This window comes from Mus musculus, chromosome 8 (assembly GCF_000001635.26).
Source record: "Mus musculus strain C57BL/6J chromosome 8, GRCm38.p6 C57BL/6J".
Lineage (NCBI taxonomy): Eukaryota > Metazoa > Chordata > Mammalia > Rodentia > Muridae > Mus > Mus musculus.
The window spans coordinates 15,036,254-15,050,846 of NC_000074.6; the positions used below are offsets into that span (position 1 = coordinate 15,036,254).

Genomic DNA, 14,593 nt, shown 5'->3' on the forward strand with positions numbered 1-14,593 from the left:
GCTTGAGACAAGGTTTCTCTGTAGTATCCCAGGCTGCCCTGGAACTTGTTCTGTAAACCAGGCTAGCCTTGAACTTGGAGATCCGCTGGCTTCTGCTTCTACCTCCCAAGTGCTGGGGTCAAAGGCGAGCGCCACCACACCCAGCTTTCCAGTCAGCTTCTTCAGTGTGATACAGACTCTAGGCCTTGAGAGTCTGTGTTTTACACTCGACTCTCTATCAGTTCTCTACCAGTGCTCTGGAGTCCAGCGTCCGGATCTACTTTGTGGGTGGTAGCGAAAAAAAGCCAGGTGTGTGCAGAATAATACAGGCCTCAACATCCTGGAGTGTCCACCGCAACCCCCGGTGGCAGCTGACTCAGGACCTTAACCCCAGCGGCTGGTCCTAGACCTGTGACCTGAAAGCTCACTTTGTGGACATCTGCTTCCTCCTTGTACTTTTCCTGCTGCCCCACCCCCACGCCTACCACCCCACCCCAACCCCATGCCACGCCCACGCCACCTCCCCACCCCCCACCACTCCCACACCCGCCTCGCTCCCAGTCCCCATTCCTTCCAGTGTTTAGCATGACATCACTGAACCTCAGGCACGCTCCGTACACAGGCCACTTTCTTTGGTAGGTCTTGCCTGTCACAGTTTACCCTCTGTCCAACTGAGAACAGAGAACCAGCAGAGAAGTGCCCATTGTCCCGAGCCAGAGCTGCGGGGAGGAGGTTAGTGAAGGCTGCCGGGTGGACAAATGCTCTTTCTCCGGCTGGCCCTCCAATTGGATTTCCCCTGTCCTGGTTCCCCCCCTGCTCTGGCCGGATGTCGCTGGGGGCAGATGAACAGTTTTAGTGGCTTCTGTTGTTCCAGAAAGCCCTCATGGAGAAAGTGAGTGATCTGTCATGAACAAACGGGTCAGGGGCTCTTGAAGTTGTTGGGAGGCCCGTTCAGGAGAAGGCCAGGCTGAGCGCTATCGATAGACAGATCCTTGGTCTTTCACAGATCTTATCCTGAGAACCAGGCATCTCTTGCCTGATCCTCTGTGCTCTTTGTCTTTTATCTCTGGAGATTTCTTGGTGTCTTTAAACTCTCTCCTAGTCCCTCTCTCTAAGTCAGTCAGTCAGCCAGTCAGTCAGTCAGTCAGTCAGTCAGTCTGTCTGTCTGTCTCTCTTTGTGTCTCTCTGCCTCTGTCTCTCTGTGTGTCTGTGTGTCTGTGTGTCTGTCTGTCTGTCTGTCTGTCTCTCTCTCTCTCTCTCTCTCTTTCTCTCCATCACTGATAATTTCCTCAGTCCAATTCGAATGCTTTTCCACCAGAGGTCTGGGTTCTGAGATGAGTGGAAAACGGCAAATTGTGATTTACATCAGCCACCAAATATGGGAGAGGAGGAGACCCAAGTGTGTGAATGCAGGCAGGAGAGCAGCCCTGGCTATCGGGATGTGTCTTCCCAGAGCCCCACCCAGCCGGAGACACCCACAGCTGGGTCCATCTGCTTCATTCAGATGCAGTAGACTGCAGAAACCTCAGAGGCTCATGACGCTGAGTCCTTGGCCCTAGCTTCCAGCTTCCACCTTCCAACTTTCCAAGCTAGGGGCCATCAGAGTGAACTTTAGGCTTTCCACAAGCGTGTGTGGTTCTCCAGTTTTGGGTGCCAGGGCCCTCTGCTCTTAGCAGTTTTTTTTCTCCCAGCCTGCAGACTTCCAGTGTGAGATGCTTGGCTCTCCAGCCTTGGGAGCTTCCTGGTGCTCTTCGTTCTTCCAGCTGCAGTTCTTCCTCCTGGACCTCTGCACACTCACCTTGTGCTGTAGACTCCACAGACACTGCTCTTGGCACTTTCTGGAAGCCTTCGGCTGCCTCCTGAAGGACGAGTGAACTGAGGGCGTAGAGCCTCAGGGCTTTCTTTCTCCAGTTGTCTTGTAGCTGCTATTCCTGGGTGCCCGGAACTGGGAGCTCACTCTAAAGAAACAAGTGGACCACCAAGAAGAGGCCTTTACTGACCCTACACAGGGATAGGATTATATAGGAGAAGCCCCCTAGATTAATCTGTCTACACTGAGAAGTAGTCTGCTCGTCCGAAACAGGACGGGGTGGGGGGGGCGGCTATAATGTGGTCAGCAGTGGACTTGAATGTGCATAGCTCCCATTCACACTTCTCTTAAGACTCATTTAAGAGCCAGCTGGCAGGGCACGCCTTTAATCCCAAAACTTGGGAGGCAGAAGTGGAGCTCTGCAAGTTCAGGGCCAGCCTGGCCTACAGAGTTAGTTCCAGGACAGCGAGAGCTGTTATACAAACCCTTTTGCAAACAAACAAACAAAATAAAAAAACACAGAGAGACAGAAAGACAGACAGACAAAGACTCATTTAAGGACCAATCACAAGCCTGGCACTTCACCAGTCAGGCACTTCAGGTGGTTCTTTGTCAAGCTGCTCCTGTGAGCCGGGTCATCTGAGGTTCTACTGAGGCTTGCCTGGCCTGGACCGGAGTTTCCCAAGGTGCCTGGGGTGGTGGTGACTGAGGTAAGAGTTGTGTCTTGAGAAGCTGCTGTGACCATTCAAGGACATCCCCTAAGGCTCCCCTGAGGTCCTAGAGGTATGGAGGAATTGTTTGCATATCTTGAACAGCCACGGAGAAGAGGTCAGGGGGCTGCACTCTACATGGCTCTCAGGAGCCCTGGGTTGTGGGCCCCACAATCCCCAAACCTGTTATAAGCCCTACTTCTGAAATCTACCATCTCTTTGAAGGTCAGAGCCATGGCTGCAGATATGGCTCCTCCCTACCTCCTCTGGAGGCCTGGCTGACTCCGATCCTCCCTGCCATTCTGGTAGTAACAGTACAGTACAGCTTCACGAAGCCTTTCTCCGTGATGCTGCCCATCAGTCCCAGTGGTACCCACTGATGGTCCTGATGCTGTGCCTGGCCCTGATGCTGTGCCTGGCCCTGATGCTGTGCCTGGCTCTGATGCTGTGCCTGGCCCTGATGCTGTGCTTTGTCCTGATGCTGTGCCTGACCCACTGTGACCACCTGCTGGACCCTTTGCTCAGAGTCTCTAACTGCTCCTCTGGTTTTCATCTCCGTTGCTCATATCCCACCCCACAGTGTCCTGTCCTCTGCTGCCAGAAAGCTGACATGGGAGGAGACCAGGCCAAGAGAACCAGGTAAGATCACCGTTGGGTACCAAGATTTACCGTGTGCTTTTCCTTTTAGATTTAAGCTCTTTAGGTGTGGAACCCTCTCACTCCGATTCTTTCTTTACGTTTCATTTGAGGCACCGGACAAGGCTCTGTCTTCTTCCTTAGGATACCGCCACACTCCTACGAATGAGGACATCCTGTCCCCACAGATATGACCTGTTCCCCCTGCACCACTACCCCCCACAACCTGTATCTAAGGATCTCCTTCACTTTCGCCTTCACGACCCAGTCAAGGTGTCAAGTAGTTCATAGGATCTCGCTCTCAGTAGAGCTCAACGTTTGAAGCGTTTGTTAGAGAACGGATCAATGCTGAGCCGACCACTGACCCTTTACCACCACGGATTCACTTGGCTTTCAAAATCCAAGGCTGCAGGCTGGAGTCAGCTCTTCAGACTTGACTTACCCACCAGGGACAAAGCTCTCAATATTCCATATCCAAGCTGTGGTAGCTCCATAGCAGGTGGCGGCCCTTGGGGATCTCCTTTGTGTTACAGCCTCACCTGAGAATGGGGTGGGTACCACAGCACCCGTGGTTTACACCGGAGATGGATGAAGAAGGTCCTACAGGGAACTCTGAGTGGTAAAGTCCACGGACGGTTGTGGCAGAGAAGGAGCTATTTCGAGGTTCGTTCTACACGATGCTGCTCAGGGAAATGAGAGTAGCCATGGCCCTGCAGGGTACTCGGTGTTGGGGTCTCCTGACACTGACTTTGGTTGCATATTCTTGGGAAGAGGAGGCTAATGAGCCCTAACAGAAGACAAAGACACCACACACCCTCAACAGCATGCACAGAGTTGTCTTGTTGCTTAAATATTAGAATAGGGAGTGCCGATACCACCCCGCACTGCCACAAAGCTGTGGGTGCAACCCCCAGGGTCTACTCTACTCCATCGGTCCGAGAGTGTTTGGTGAAAATGTGGGCTGTGATAAGTGGATATTAACCCAGAAACTTAGACTACCCAAGATACAATTTGCAAAACACATGAAACTCAAGGAGAAGGAAGACCAAAGTGTGTATACTTCGTTCCTTCTTAGAATGGGGAACAAAATACCCATGAAAGGAGTTACAAAGACAAAGTTCGGAGCTAAGACAGAAGAAAGGACCATCCAGAGACTGCCTCACTCGGGGATCCATCCCGTATACAACCACCAAACCCAGACACTAATGCATATGCCAGCAAGATTTTGCTGACAGGACCCTGATATAGCTATCTCTTGTGAGGCTATGCCAGTGCCTGGCAAATACATAAGTGGATGCTCACAGTCATTTTTTTGTTGCTGTTGTTTTTATTTTGTTTTTGTTTGTTTGTTTGTTTGTTTTGAGACAGAGTTTCTCTGCATAGCTCTGGCTGTCCTGGAACTCACTCTGTAGACTAGGCTGGCCTCGAACTCAAAAATCCTCCTGCCTCTTCCTCCCAAGTGCTGAGATTAAAGGCATGTGCCACCACCGCCCGGCTGATCACAGTCATCTATTGGATGGAACACAGGGCCCCTAAAGAAAGAGCTAGAGAAAATACCCAAGGAGCTAAAGGGGTCGGCAACCCTATAGGAGTATCAACAATATGAACTAACCAGTACCTCCCAGAACTGTGTCTCTAGTTGCATGTAGCAGAGGATGGTCTAGTCAGCCATCAATGGGAGGAGAGGCCCTTGGACTTGTGAAGATCAGATGCCCCAGTACAGAGGAATGCCAGGGCCAGGAAGCGGGAGTGGGTGGGTTGGGAAGCAGGGTGGGGGGAGGGTATAGGGGACTTTCGGGATAGCATTTGAAATGTAAATGAAGAAAATATCTAATAATAATAATAATAATAATAATAATAATAATAATAATAATAATAATGATGATAGATAATGTGGGCTGGCGCTTAGAGAGCAATCCCCACCCCAGTGCCTATCTCTCCACTGCCCTCATTCCCACCCTCCCAGGTGGAGTTAGGTGTGTTCAGCATGGCACACCCAGGCGCCCACCCAACTGAGCAAACCTCAGGCGAGGGAAGCATACCCGGACCCACTGGCAGGCTATTTAAAATGCAATTTATTTCACCTGCTAAGTGTGTTTTGCCACACAGTGTTTCTATGCCCATTGCTGGTAACTTGTCCCAGACACCTCCCCAGGTTGCCATAACGGAGCATCATGCACAGGTTGTTGTAGTGCCAATAATGGGTGGTACAGCCCTCATTCCACTCTACCCTGCACTACCCTGAACATCTATCTACCCTCAGCAGTCTAAGGCCCTCTCCAGGTACCAGCATCTAGATTATGGTTTCTTCCCCAGGCTTCGGGGATGCACACACCCGGGTTGGGACCTCTGCACACAGCTTTGGAGGTGTACACACCCGGGTTGGGGCCTCTGCACACAGCTTTGGAGGTGTACACACCGGGGTTGGGGCCTCTGCACACAGCTTTGGAGGTGTACACACCCAGGTTGGGGGCTCTGCACACAGCTTTGGAGGTGTACACACCGGGGTTGGGGCCTCTGCACACAGCTTTGGAGGTGTACACACCCGGGTTGGGGCCTCTGCACACAGCTTTGGAGGTGTACACACCCGGGTTGGGGCCTCTGCACACAGCTTTGGAGGTGTACACACCCGGGTTGGGGCCTCTGCACACAGCTTTGGGGGTGTACACACCCGGGTTGGGGCCTCTGCACACAGCTTTGGAGGTGTACACACCCAGGTTGGGGGCTCTGCACACAGCTTTGGAGGTGTACACACCGGGGTTGGGGCCTCTGCACACAGCTTTGGAGGTGTACACACCCGGGTTGGGGCCTCTACACACAGCTTTGGAGGTGTACACACCCGGGTTGGGGCCTCTGCACACAGCTTTGGGGGTGCAGACACCTGGGTAGGGGCCTCTGCACTCAGTTTTGGGGGTACAGACACCTCAGTTAGGGCCTCTGCCTTGGGCTTTGGGGGTGCAGACACCTCAGTTAGGGCCTCTGCCCCGGGTTTTGGGGTTGCAGACACCTCAGTTAGGGCCTCTGCCCCGGGCTTTGGGGTGCAGACACATGGGTTAGGGCCTCTGTACCCGACTTTGGGGCCACAGACACAAAGGTTAGGGCCTCTGCACCAGACACAAAGGTTAGGACCTCTGCCCCGGACTTTGGGGGTGCAGATACCAGGGTTAGGGCATCTGCCCCGGGCTTTGGGGGTACAGACACCAGGGTTAGGGCCTCTGAAGCAGGCTTTTGGGGTGCAGACACCTGGGCATCTGCAGCAGGCTTTTGGGGCACAAACACCTGGGATAGGACCGCTGCACCAGGCTTTGGGGACACAGATAACTTGTTTAGGGCCTCTGAATCCAGTTCTTGGGGCACAGACTCCTGCGTTAGGGCATTTGCCTCGGGGCACAGACACCTGGGAGTCTGTGTTGAAGCTTTGGGGGCGCAGAGATACAGTCGGCATGCTTTTGTAGTTTCCCATGGTGTGAGTATGGTTTTGTTTTCTCCAGTTTGGGTCCTAGTTAGAACGGCTCTGCAAGTTCTGTGGATTCTTACTGTAAAGCAGGCAGGTGGCACCAAATGATCACAAATGGCTTTGCTGGGTCTGCAGTGATGCAACAGGCCGTGGATTTCCCACAGTTGTAAGAGATCTCAGTCCTAAGCCTGTGTGGTGCTTCTTTAAGTACAACACTGCCACCTCCTGGTGATACAGCACACTGCATCCTTTAGGGCAAACAAAGAGACAAGTACAAGTGTATTAAACAATGACGTTACTAAGAATAAATGAAAATAATAATGCCACATTTCCCATTCTTTTGACTGCGTGTACATGCGTGCTTCCGTGAGTGTGTATGTGCTTGTAATCCTGTGTGCCACGGTGTGCATGTGAATTTGATGGAGGTATCCTCCAGTTTTGCTCTTTGCTTTCCTCCTTGCTTGAGACAGAACCTCTTTTTTTTTCTTTTTTTGCTGTTGTCTATCACTCTGTATACAGCTGTAAGCTTCCACAAAGTCTCCTGTTTCTGCTCCCACCTCCTGCTTATGCAAGCTGAGTGGATTTGGACTCAGACCCTCAAACTTATGTGGCAAGTGAATGAGCCCTCTCCGCAGCCTTTCAGAATATTTTAGGTACATTTACTATTACGTAAGTATGTATGCAGAGTAAATGCTGGCCAATTAAATCATGAAGTGTATTTTTTCAACACAGTGCAGGTCATGGCAATGACGTGCACTCGGATGACACGTGTTTCTGTCCGTGATAATTCCATGATGTCCCCAGTGTGTGCCTGCTTCTGTGTAAGTCCCATGTTCTATGTTGATGGGCTGAGTCTGTGCAGCAAGGGCCCTATCGGTCTTGTAATCAACAGGGCTTTACACACTTTGGGAAATCCCAGCTATCATGCCAGAATTATTCACGACTAGTTAATTCATGGATTTGTGTCTAAGCATGCACCATGTAAAAGTTGGAAGACTGGGAAAGTCGGTGCTTGGGGGCTACATCTTCCTTCAGTTACTCAGTTCCACGCAAGCCTCTGGTTCAGGATCAGTCTCCTGGGTCAGGTCCTGTCCCCACCACACCATGGACCCAATTACTTTGTCCTACATGGTATGACTGACTCAGGGCAGTGGGCATTGTGGACATAGTGTGACTTCTGTGCTGTGAACACTTTCATGCCTCAGGACCCCAGGAATCCTGTTGAGTGTGTGATCCTGGAGGCCATACCCAATGTGGGACCCCTGTAATGGTTCCCACTCACAACTCCTTCCATACCAGATGTGGGACCCCTGCGATGGTTCCCACTCACAACTCCTTCCATACCAGATGTGGGACCCCTGTGATGGTTCCCACTCACAACTCCTTCCATACCAGATGTAGGACCCCTGCGATGGTTCCCACTCACAACTCCTTCCATACCCGATGTGGGACCCCTGCGATGGTTCCCACTCACAATTCCTTCCATACCAGATGTGGGACCCCTGCGATGGTTCCCACTCACAACTCCTTCCATACCAGATGTGGGACCCCTGCGATGGTTCCCATTCACAGCTCCCTTCTCTCCCAGTTCCCCGTGTGTGCTTACAGATGAGTTTTCAAATATAAGAATATCTTATGCAAAGGCATCATTTGACATCTATCACATCTACTAAGCATAAAACTGTAAGTTATTGTAACCAAATGGAGTCACTCATCTATTTAATAACTGTTTATTAATAGATATAACAAGGAGGTTATATATAATATATGATATATGAGATAATATAACATATAACATAGAATATATAATATAATTGATATAATATATAACATAGTATAACATATAATATATAATATATCTTTGATACTCGACTGGTGATCAGATCACAGGAAACCTCAAGTGGCAGAGGCAAGCGGTGAAGCAGGCACCATCACAGGCAAGTTCCTATATTAACTCAGCCTTCAGAAGGTTTATGTCACATGCCCAGCATGCTACCTGGCTCCTATGTGCCCTATCTATAAACCAGAGCATGCCCAGAAATACATCTACATCTTTCTTTCTGAATGATAACCTTAAATTGAGCATGCGCAGGAGTTCAACTCAGCATTAACTAAGCACGTTCAGGATGGGGCCCCCTCTCCACTGCATAGGTGTTGTTGGCTTGCCGAACAGCTCCAGGCACTTCCCCAGAGGAAGGCATTGGATGCTTTGGAAATGGTTGCCTGCCCTTCCCTTCCTGCTGCAGGTAATATATCTTTCTACTTCATTTCATGCTGGCATTTGCTTTGACTTTGTATTCACCAAGATGTAGAACCATTGCATTGGCTACAGAACCAGAATTTTGTCCAGAAAACCCTTTCAGGATGTTTATCCCCAAATGGCCCACTCAGCCTTGGGTGGCATTTCCCTTGATAGTCTGTGACCAAGGAAGATGGTTTCAAGATGCTAGACATAATTCATTTTGTTTATAGAAATTATCCCTTGCCCACAATCATGACTTTCTGGGGTATACCTGTTCCCACAATAGCCCATTCAGCTCTCAATATCAATGTCCTGAAGACTGTCTGTCTGTCTGAATGTCTCTGATTATTATTTAGGTCAAGAGCATCAAGTATGTTATCCTTGCCACTGGTGTATCTGTGCACCCTTTCCTTACGAGGACTCTGTCTGCAAACAGCAACCCATCCTGTCCTACACAGTACAGGGCCTAGGTGCATAAGAATACAGGAAAAGCCAAGGGAGTTGTTCACACCTTGGTCCAGTGAAGAGACATGTCTGTGGGTATCCTGGAGGCTAAACTTGGTAGACTTGGGTTTCCAGGAGCTGCAGGTGAGGGTGCTGCTGGTTCTGTGTGGGTCAGTTTCCACATCTGCAGTAATGGGAAGTTCTTTACCATCTTTAGAATCACTTTGTCTTTCTGGGTTTATACGAGACCCATGGCAGAGAGATGAGTAGATTTTACGAGCATGTCACATGAGCGGTGACATGATAAAAATGTATTCGTATTTAAGTAGCGCTAACAGGTATGGGTCAACTACTTCAGCACAGAATTCTGCTTCTGGGAAAGTCTAGAGACAGTGGGTTTCTTTGGTTGTTTCTTACCAGCAGGCTTGAGCTCACCCTCAATTTGTAGTTCATGGTGTTCTTAGCATGGCTCCGCAGAGGGCTGTGCCAACAGATCTTGGCTCCGTAGAGGGGTGCGTCAACAGGGCACGGGAATGTTGGGTTCAACAAAGAAGTCATCGCCCAGAACCTTCCTTCTATTAGAACCTGGAATTTATGTTTGTTCCCAGGGTCAGCACTGCATTCTTTCCCCATGGTTTCCAAGGCTTCGGAAGCCTTTGTTCCCACGTCTAGGTTCACGTAGAGCAAGGCTGTTCCATCTCGAAAGCCCCGTTGGCTTCTCACTGTCTCTCAGTGTCCTTGGGTGGACCTCCACAGCTCACGTGACTCCACACCCCACAGCTTCCTGACTCTGAAGTCCTGTCATGGGACAAACTCACATCAGATGCAGGGTGCTGAATGGGTTTTAAAGTGTGTATGGAGTCCTCCCTCTCCCGCAGATATCAGAGTGGTCATAGTACAAGTCTGGGCTCTTATCATCATAAAGGATACTTTATATGACAGGGCTAGGGACATCTCAGATTGAAGCGACTTTGGGACCCATTTGGGAGTGACAATCCAGGCCTGGGTGTTTGTAGATCATCTCTTACTGTAACAGGCCCCCAGAGCTTAGTACATCCTAAGACCTTAGGACATCTGATGTCATGTTAGAGACATTATCGTGACCTTAAAACTGGGTATGTAGGCCCCAATGCCTGCCAGAATGGGTACTAAGACCAAATCCACCAAAAACCTATGCCAGCCCATAGTACAGGACCTGGGAAAGTTCCTAAATATACCAACCTTGCTTTTTGGCATCTGTTGTTGTCTTCTTGCTAACCAAAGCTTGACAACCAGGATGTAATTTTTGTGCACGCTGACAAAGAACTGTAGGGCTCAGGGCTCCACGGTTTAGGTCTACTGGCCAGTGAAGAATTTCTATTGGCTTGAAGGGACCCTGTGTTCTTTGGAGGAGTTACCTCCTAATACTTAGCCTACACTCCCTATACCACCCTACATTCTTTGTGCCAGAAGAAAACAAGCTACTCATAATTAAAACCTCCTCTGCAGCTGGGATTAGCAAGTAGACAAACTAGGCAGCTCTCAACAGGAAAAATAAAAGGTTTCTAAGGTTTTTCTTGGTCTTGTTTGTACAGTCCTCTAAAAATCATAGAAACAGTGCTGCCTATCATGCCCCAGGATGTGTCAGACACAATTACTGTGACTTGCCAGCCCCGGGGTCAGGAGTAATGGAACTTTATTCCACATTAAAAAGGATTATGGGTAACAACACTCAAGTTCCAGACTTTTCTTTTTTTCTTTCTTTTGCACACTATTGTTGAGCTCTTCTTGAAAAGAGCTCACAGCCAGGAGAGTGCCCAGGGAAGAAAAGATTTCTGGTGGCTGGTGTGCCCTCTTGTGAACAAAGGTGATACTGCAGTAGTGGCCATTAAGAGGGAAGAGGGAGAGAAGGGCTCTTTGGGCTGTGCTAGGATCATTCATGATTTTTTGAAAATAATTTGCTCAATTGCTCGAAGTTAGTGAGTATGTCAGATCCTTGCTGGTGAGTGAAAACACTTGACAAAGCCCTAAGGGAGGGAGGGCTTGCTTGGGAGGATACACAGCTACAATTCGAGAGGATACATAGTTCTTAGTGGAGGGGAGGTTTGCATCAGCAGTAAGAAAACAGAGGGAGATGGCCGCTGTTGACCAGCCTGCTTTCTCCTCTTTATGCAGTCTGGAACCCCAGTCCATGGAATAGCACTCCCATATTTGTAGTGGGACACCCTACCTCAACTGAACCTTCCTGAAACACACACACAGAGACCTATCCAGAGGCATGCTTCTTAGTTGGCTCTCTACCAATCAATCTGACACGGTGAGCCACGGGTGTAAGGTTAGACACACATTCTTGGGTGTTTCTGCTGTGTAGGTCAACTGGTTGTGGTCAGGGTGGCAGATGTCTGGATCTCTGGGCATGCACTGGTTATTAACAGTCGATCTTTTTAGTCTCAGAGCGGCTCTGTTGTAGATGACCAACCCCCTAATTATGACTGATTCGGGGGCATGCGGGAGAGGAAGACCTGAGAAATCACTCATCTTTCCACTTCATACTCACCCGTTCTTTGGTGAGAAAGTTGTACCTGCATGTCATCCAGGGTCACCGATCTGGGAGGTGAGTGTCTGGCCACAATGCATCATGGGATGTCAACCCCATCCCTAACACACATACACTTTCTTGGCAGTATTGTTGTCTGTCTGTCTCACTTCCCCGTAGCCGGTGGGCTCCAGGTGTAGCAACAAATCAGCAGGCATTCATACAGGAGCTGCAGGGTCCCTGCACATCAATAACAGTTGCTCTGCACTAAGATAGGGAACAGGACTCCTTGAGCCCATATCTGAGAATGAGCCTGTCCCAGAGAAAGAACCCCTCAGGTATTAACTGGCTTCATTAGATGCCGAGTTAAGGGGGTGGCATATATTAATCTTCAGAGTGGCTTAACCCTAAGACAGGAATCTCCCGTCACGCTGACTTTCCTATTGGCTGGGAAGCCATGGTTCTTAGTTGTGACCAGAGAATATGGAGCAGTTGAGGCTGCGAAGGATCTGAGCTTCAGGCTTCTGTGCACCAGCAGCACCTTCCCAGGAAGCCAAGGGAAGCAGGCAAGGGCATTCTGGCTTTGTGAACCCGGAGTTTAGTGTTAGGCGGGGACTTCGAAGTGATTACAGCTGGTTATTTAGTTGTTCTTTAGAGATGTGGCCCATGGGGTTCAGGCTGGTCTTGAACTCTGTATGAACCTGAGGATGGTCTTGAACTCTTGATCCTCTTGCCTCCATTTTACAAGGGCTGAGAGGATGGCCCTGCCCCACCACTCCAGGCTCCAGATGCTCTTTATGTGGCTATTGGTGATTTACAATGTTTAAAAGACTGTCAACTTCCTATCCCTGTTGTTAACTGTATCTTGTCGAAGCTATATGGGCCCCTGAAAGATGCTCAGTCCACTGGGCTTACATGTGTGTACTGCTCACACTGGCTCAGACTGGCTCACACAGGCTCACACTGGCTCACACTGGCTCAGACTGGCTCACACAGGCTCACACTGGCTCACACTTGCTCAGACTGGCTCACACTGGCTCACACTGGCTCAGACTTGCTCATTCACCTTAGCCTCCTGAGCTAGAGTTCTGTCCCAACTCCACACTTGACCATGGCCTGGCTTTGTGCACCTCTTCCCTCTCTCCCAGGAGGCTCCATCACAAAGGTCTAGAAAACAGAAGTAATAGATTATCATTTAGATCCTTGCTCTGCATTAACAGCATTCCCTGGCTTTTTTACAAACCTCTCTGGACCATGGTGTCCACTCTCGCAGGTGAGGTGAAGGTAAGGGGCTACCCTTGGATCTCTGTAGTATGAGTTCTGCTCACTGCTGTGGTTCAGCTTGGGTTGGTCCTCAGCCTATCAGCTCTCTTTTAGCCCAGTGGGCACACTGTTTGCGTCCAGCCTGGCCAGGATAGGCAGGGCCAGCAGAATGGACTCTTGTGCCTAATGCCACTTTTACTTTATTGCAGCCACTGTTCTTGTAAACACGTGGCATGGCACATTGCTGCTAATCTTTGAGCCTCTGAGCATTTTCAGAATGGAATCCTTGTTGGCACAGCTTGTCCGAGCCTTTGCTACTGTTTCCTGGAGCCTGTCGTGGGCCAGGCAGCTGGCCACACAGTCCTGTGCAGCAAGCTTAGGCTCAGAGCATGACCATTCAGGACTGAGCCCTGAGCCTCTTGGGGATTAACCTAGGAGTGTCTAATCTGATTCCCACGGTGCCAATGAGGAAATCAAGGCCCAGGGCAGCTGAAGGGATTCTCAATAGGCATACAGCTCCAAGAATAGATCAGCAAACAGAACCAGCCCGAGCCTGTGCTCTTAATTCCAGCTTGGGGCTCTCCATCTAAACCTAGCTCCCTTCTGCCTTAGCATGTCTCACTGAATCCATTTTAGGAATGGACCCCCTGTGGGGCTAGGTATGGCTCAGTCAATAATGTACTCGCCACATAAGCATGAGGTCCCCCAGTTTGGCTCCTAGCACCTACATACAAGTCGGATGCTGTGGCACACTTCTGTGAGCCTAGTGTTAGGGCACGGAGACAGGCAGATCCCTGGAGTTCATTGGTTAGCCTGTGTGGCTGAATAAATGGACTCCAGGTTCAGTGAGAGACCCTGACTCAAAACACACACACACATATACACACACACACAACCCTACAAGGCGAAGAATGATTGACAAAGGTACTGAGGACCCCACCCCCATTTTCCAAGTGCACACAAACACACATGCACGCACACTTGCATGTAATAGCATGAGCATGTACATATGCCCTTGTCTGCAAGAAATAAATGCGAACGCCAGAGCCAGATGTTTCTAAAGGCTGTTGCCTGCCCATAGAACCCACACAGTAAAAGCCAAGCCTTTACATTTAATAGAAGATATACCTATTGACCCTGTACAGTGTGCCTGACATTGATGGATCTGTCAGAGCATGTCTGGCATGCGGGGTGTATATGCCAGGGTGATCTCCAGGCAATCCTGGCCACCTGGTGTAGACAGGTCGTCAGAGTGTGTGCTATCCTGGTGCTGAATTGCGGCTACTCTCCCATGTTAAAACGCTGCTGGGATATTTTGCTGCATCTCTGAGAGCTAGCTTGATGTATGAGTGTAAAGGTGTCCAGACAACTACACACACACTAAGCCGCCTGTGTTCCTCTCCATCACGCACTAGGCCTCATGTCCACTGTGGCTTCCTGTCTGCTAAGAACACTCTCCCCCTTGGCCTGCTGAAGACAGACCTTTGGAATCCTAGGGAAAGCTTTCTGCTGCTGCTTTGAGTACCGGGCTTCCTGC

General features: G+C 49.9%; 2 long non-coding RNA genes across 5 annotated transcripts; one reads left to right on the forward strand and one right to left on the reverse strand.

Moving 5' to 3' along the window:
• Positions 1-535: 535 nt before the first annotated feature.
• Positions 536-4,443, forward strand: Gm35340. Of its 4 annotated transcripts, none has more exons than XR_003947517.1 (3): positions 536-871; positions 1,671-3,138; positions 3,249-4,443. It is a non-coding gene; the product is annotated as a predicted gene, 35340 (long non-coding RNA). The 4 variants fall into 4 exon arrangements; XR_003947518.1 differs by having other exon boundaries at positions 536-711; XR_003947519.1 differs by having other exon boundaries at positions 542-614.
• A 749-nt stretch (positions 4,444-5,192) lies between these two features.
• On the reverse strand, positions 5,193-9,825 carry BB014433 (expressed sequence BB014433). Its single transcript, NR_037972.1, has 2 exons — positions 9,714-9,825; positions 5,193-6,840 (listed from the first exon to the last, which is right to left on the reverse strand). It is a non-coding gene; the product is annotated as an expressed sequence BB014433 (long non-coding RNA).
• Positions 9,826-14,593: the final 4,768 nt, after the last annotated feature.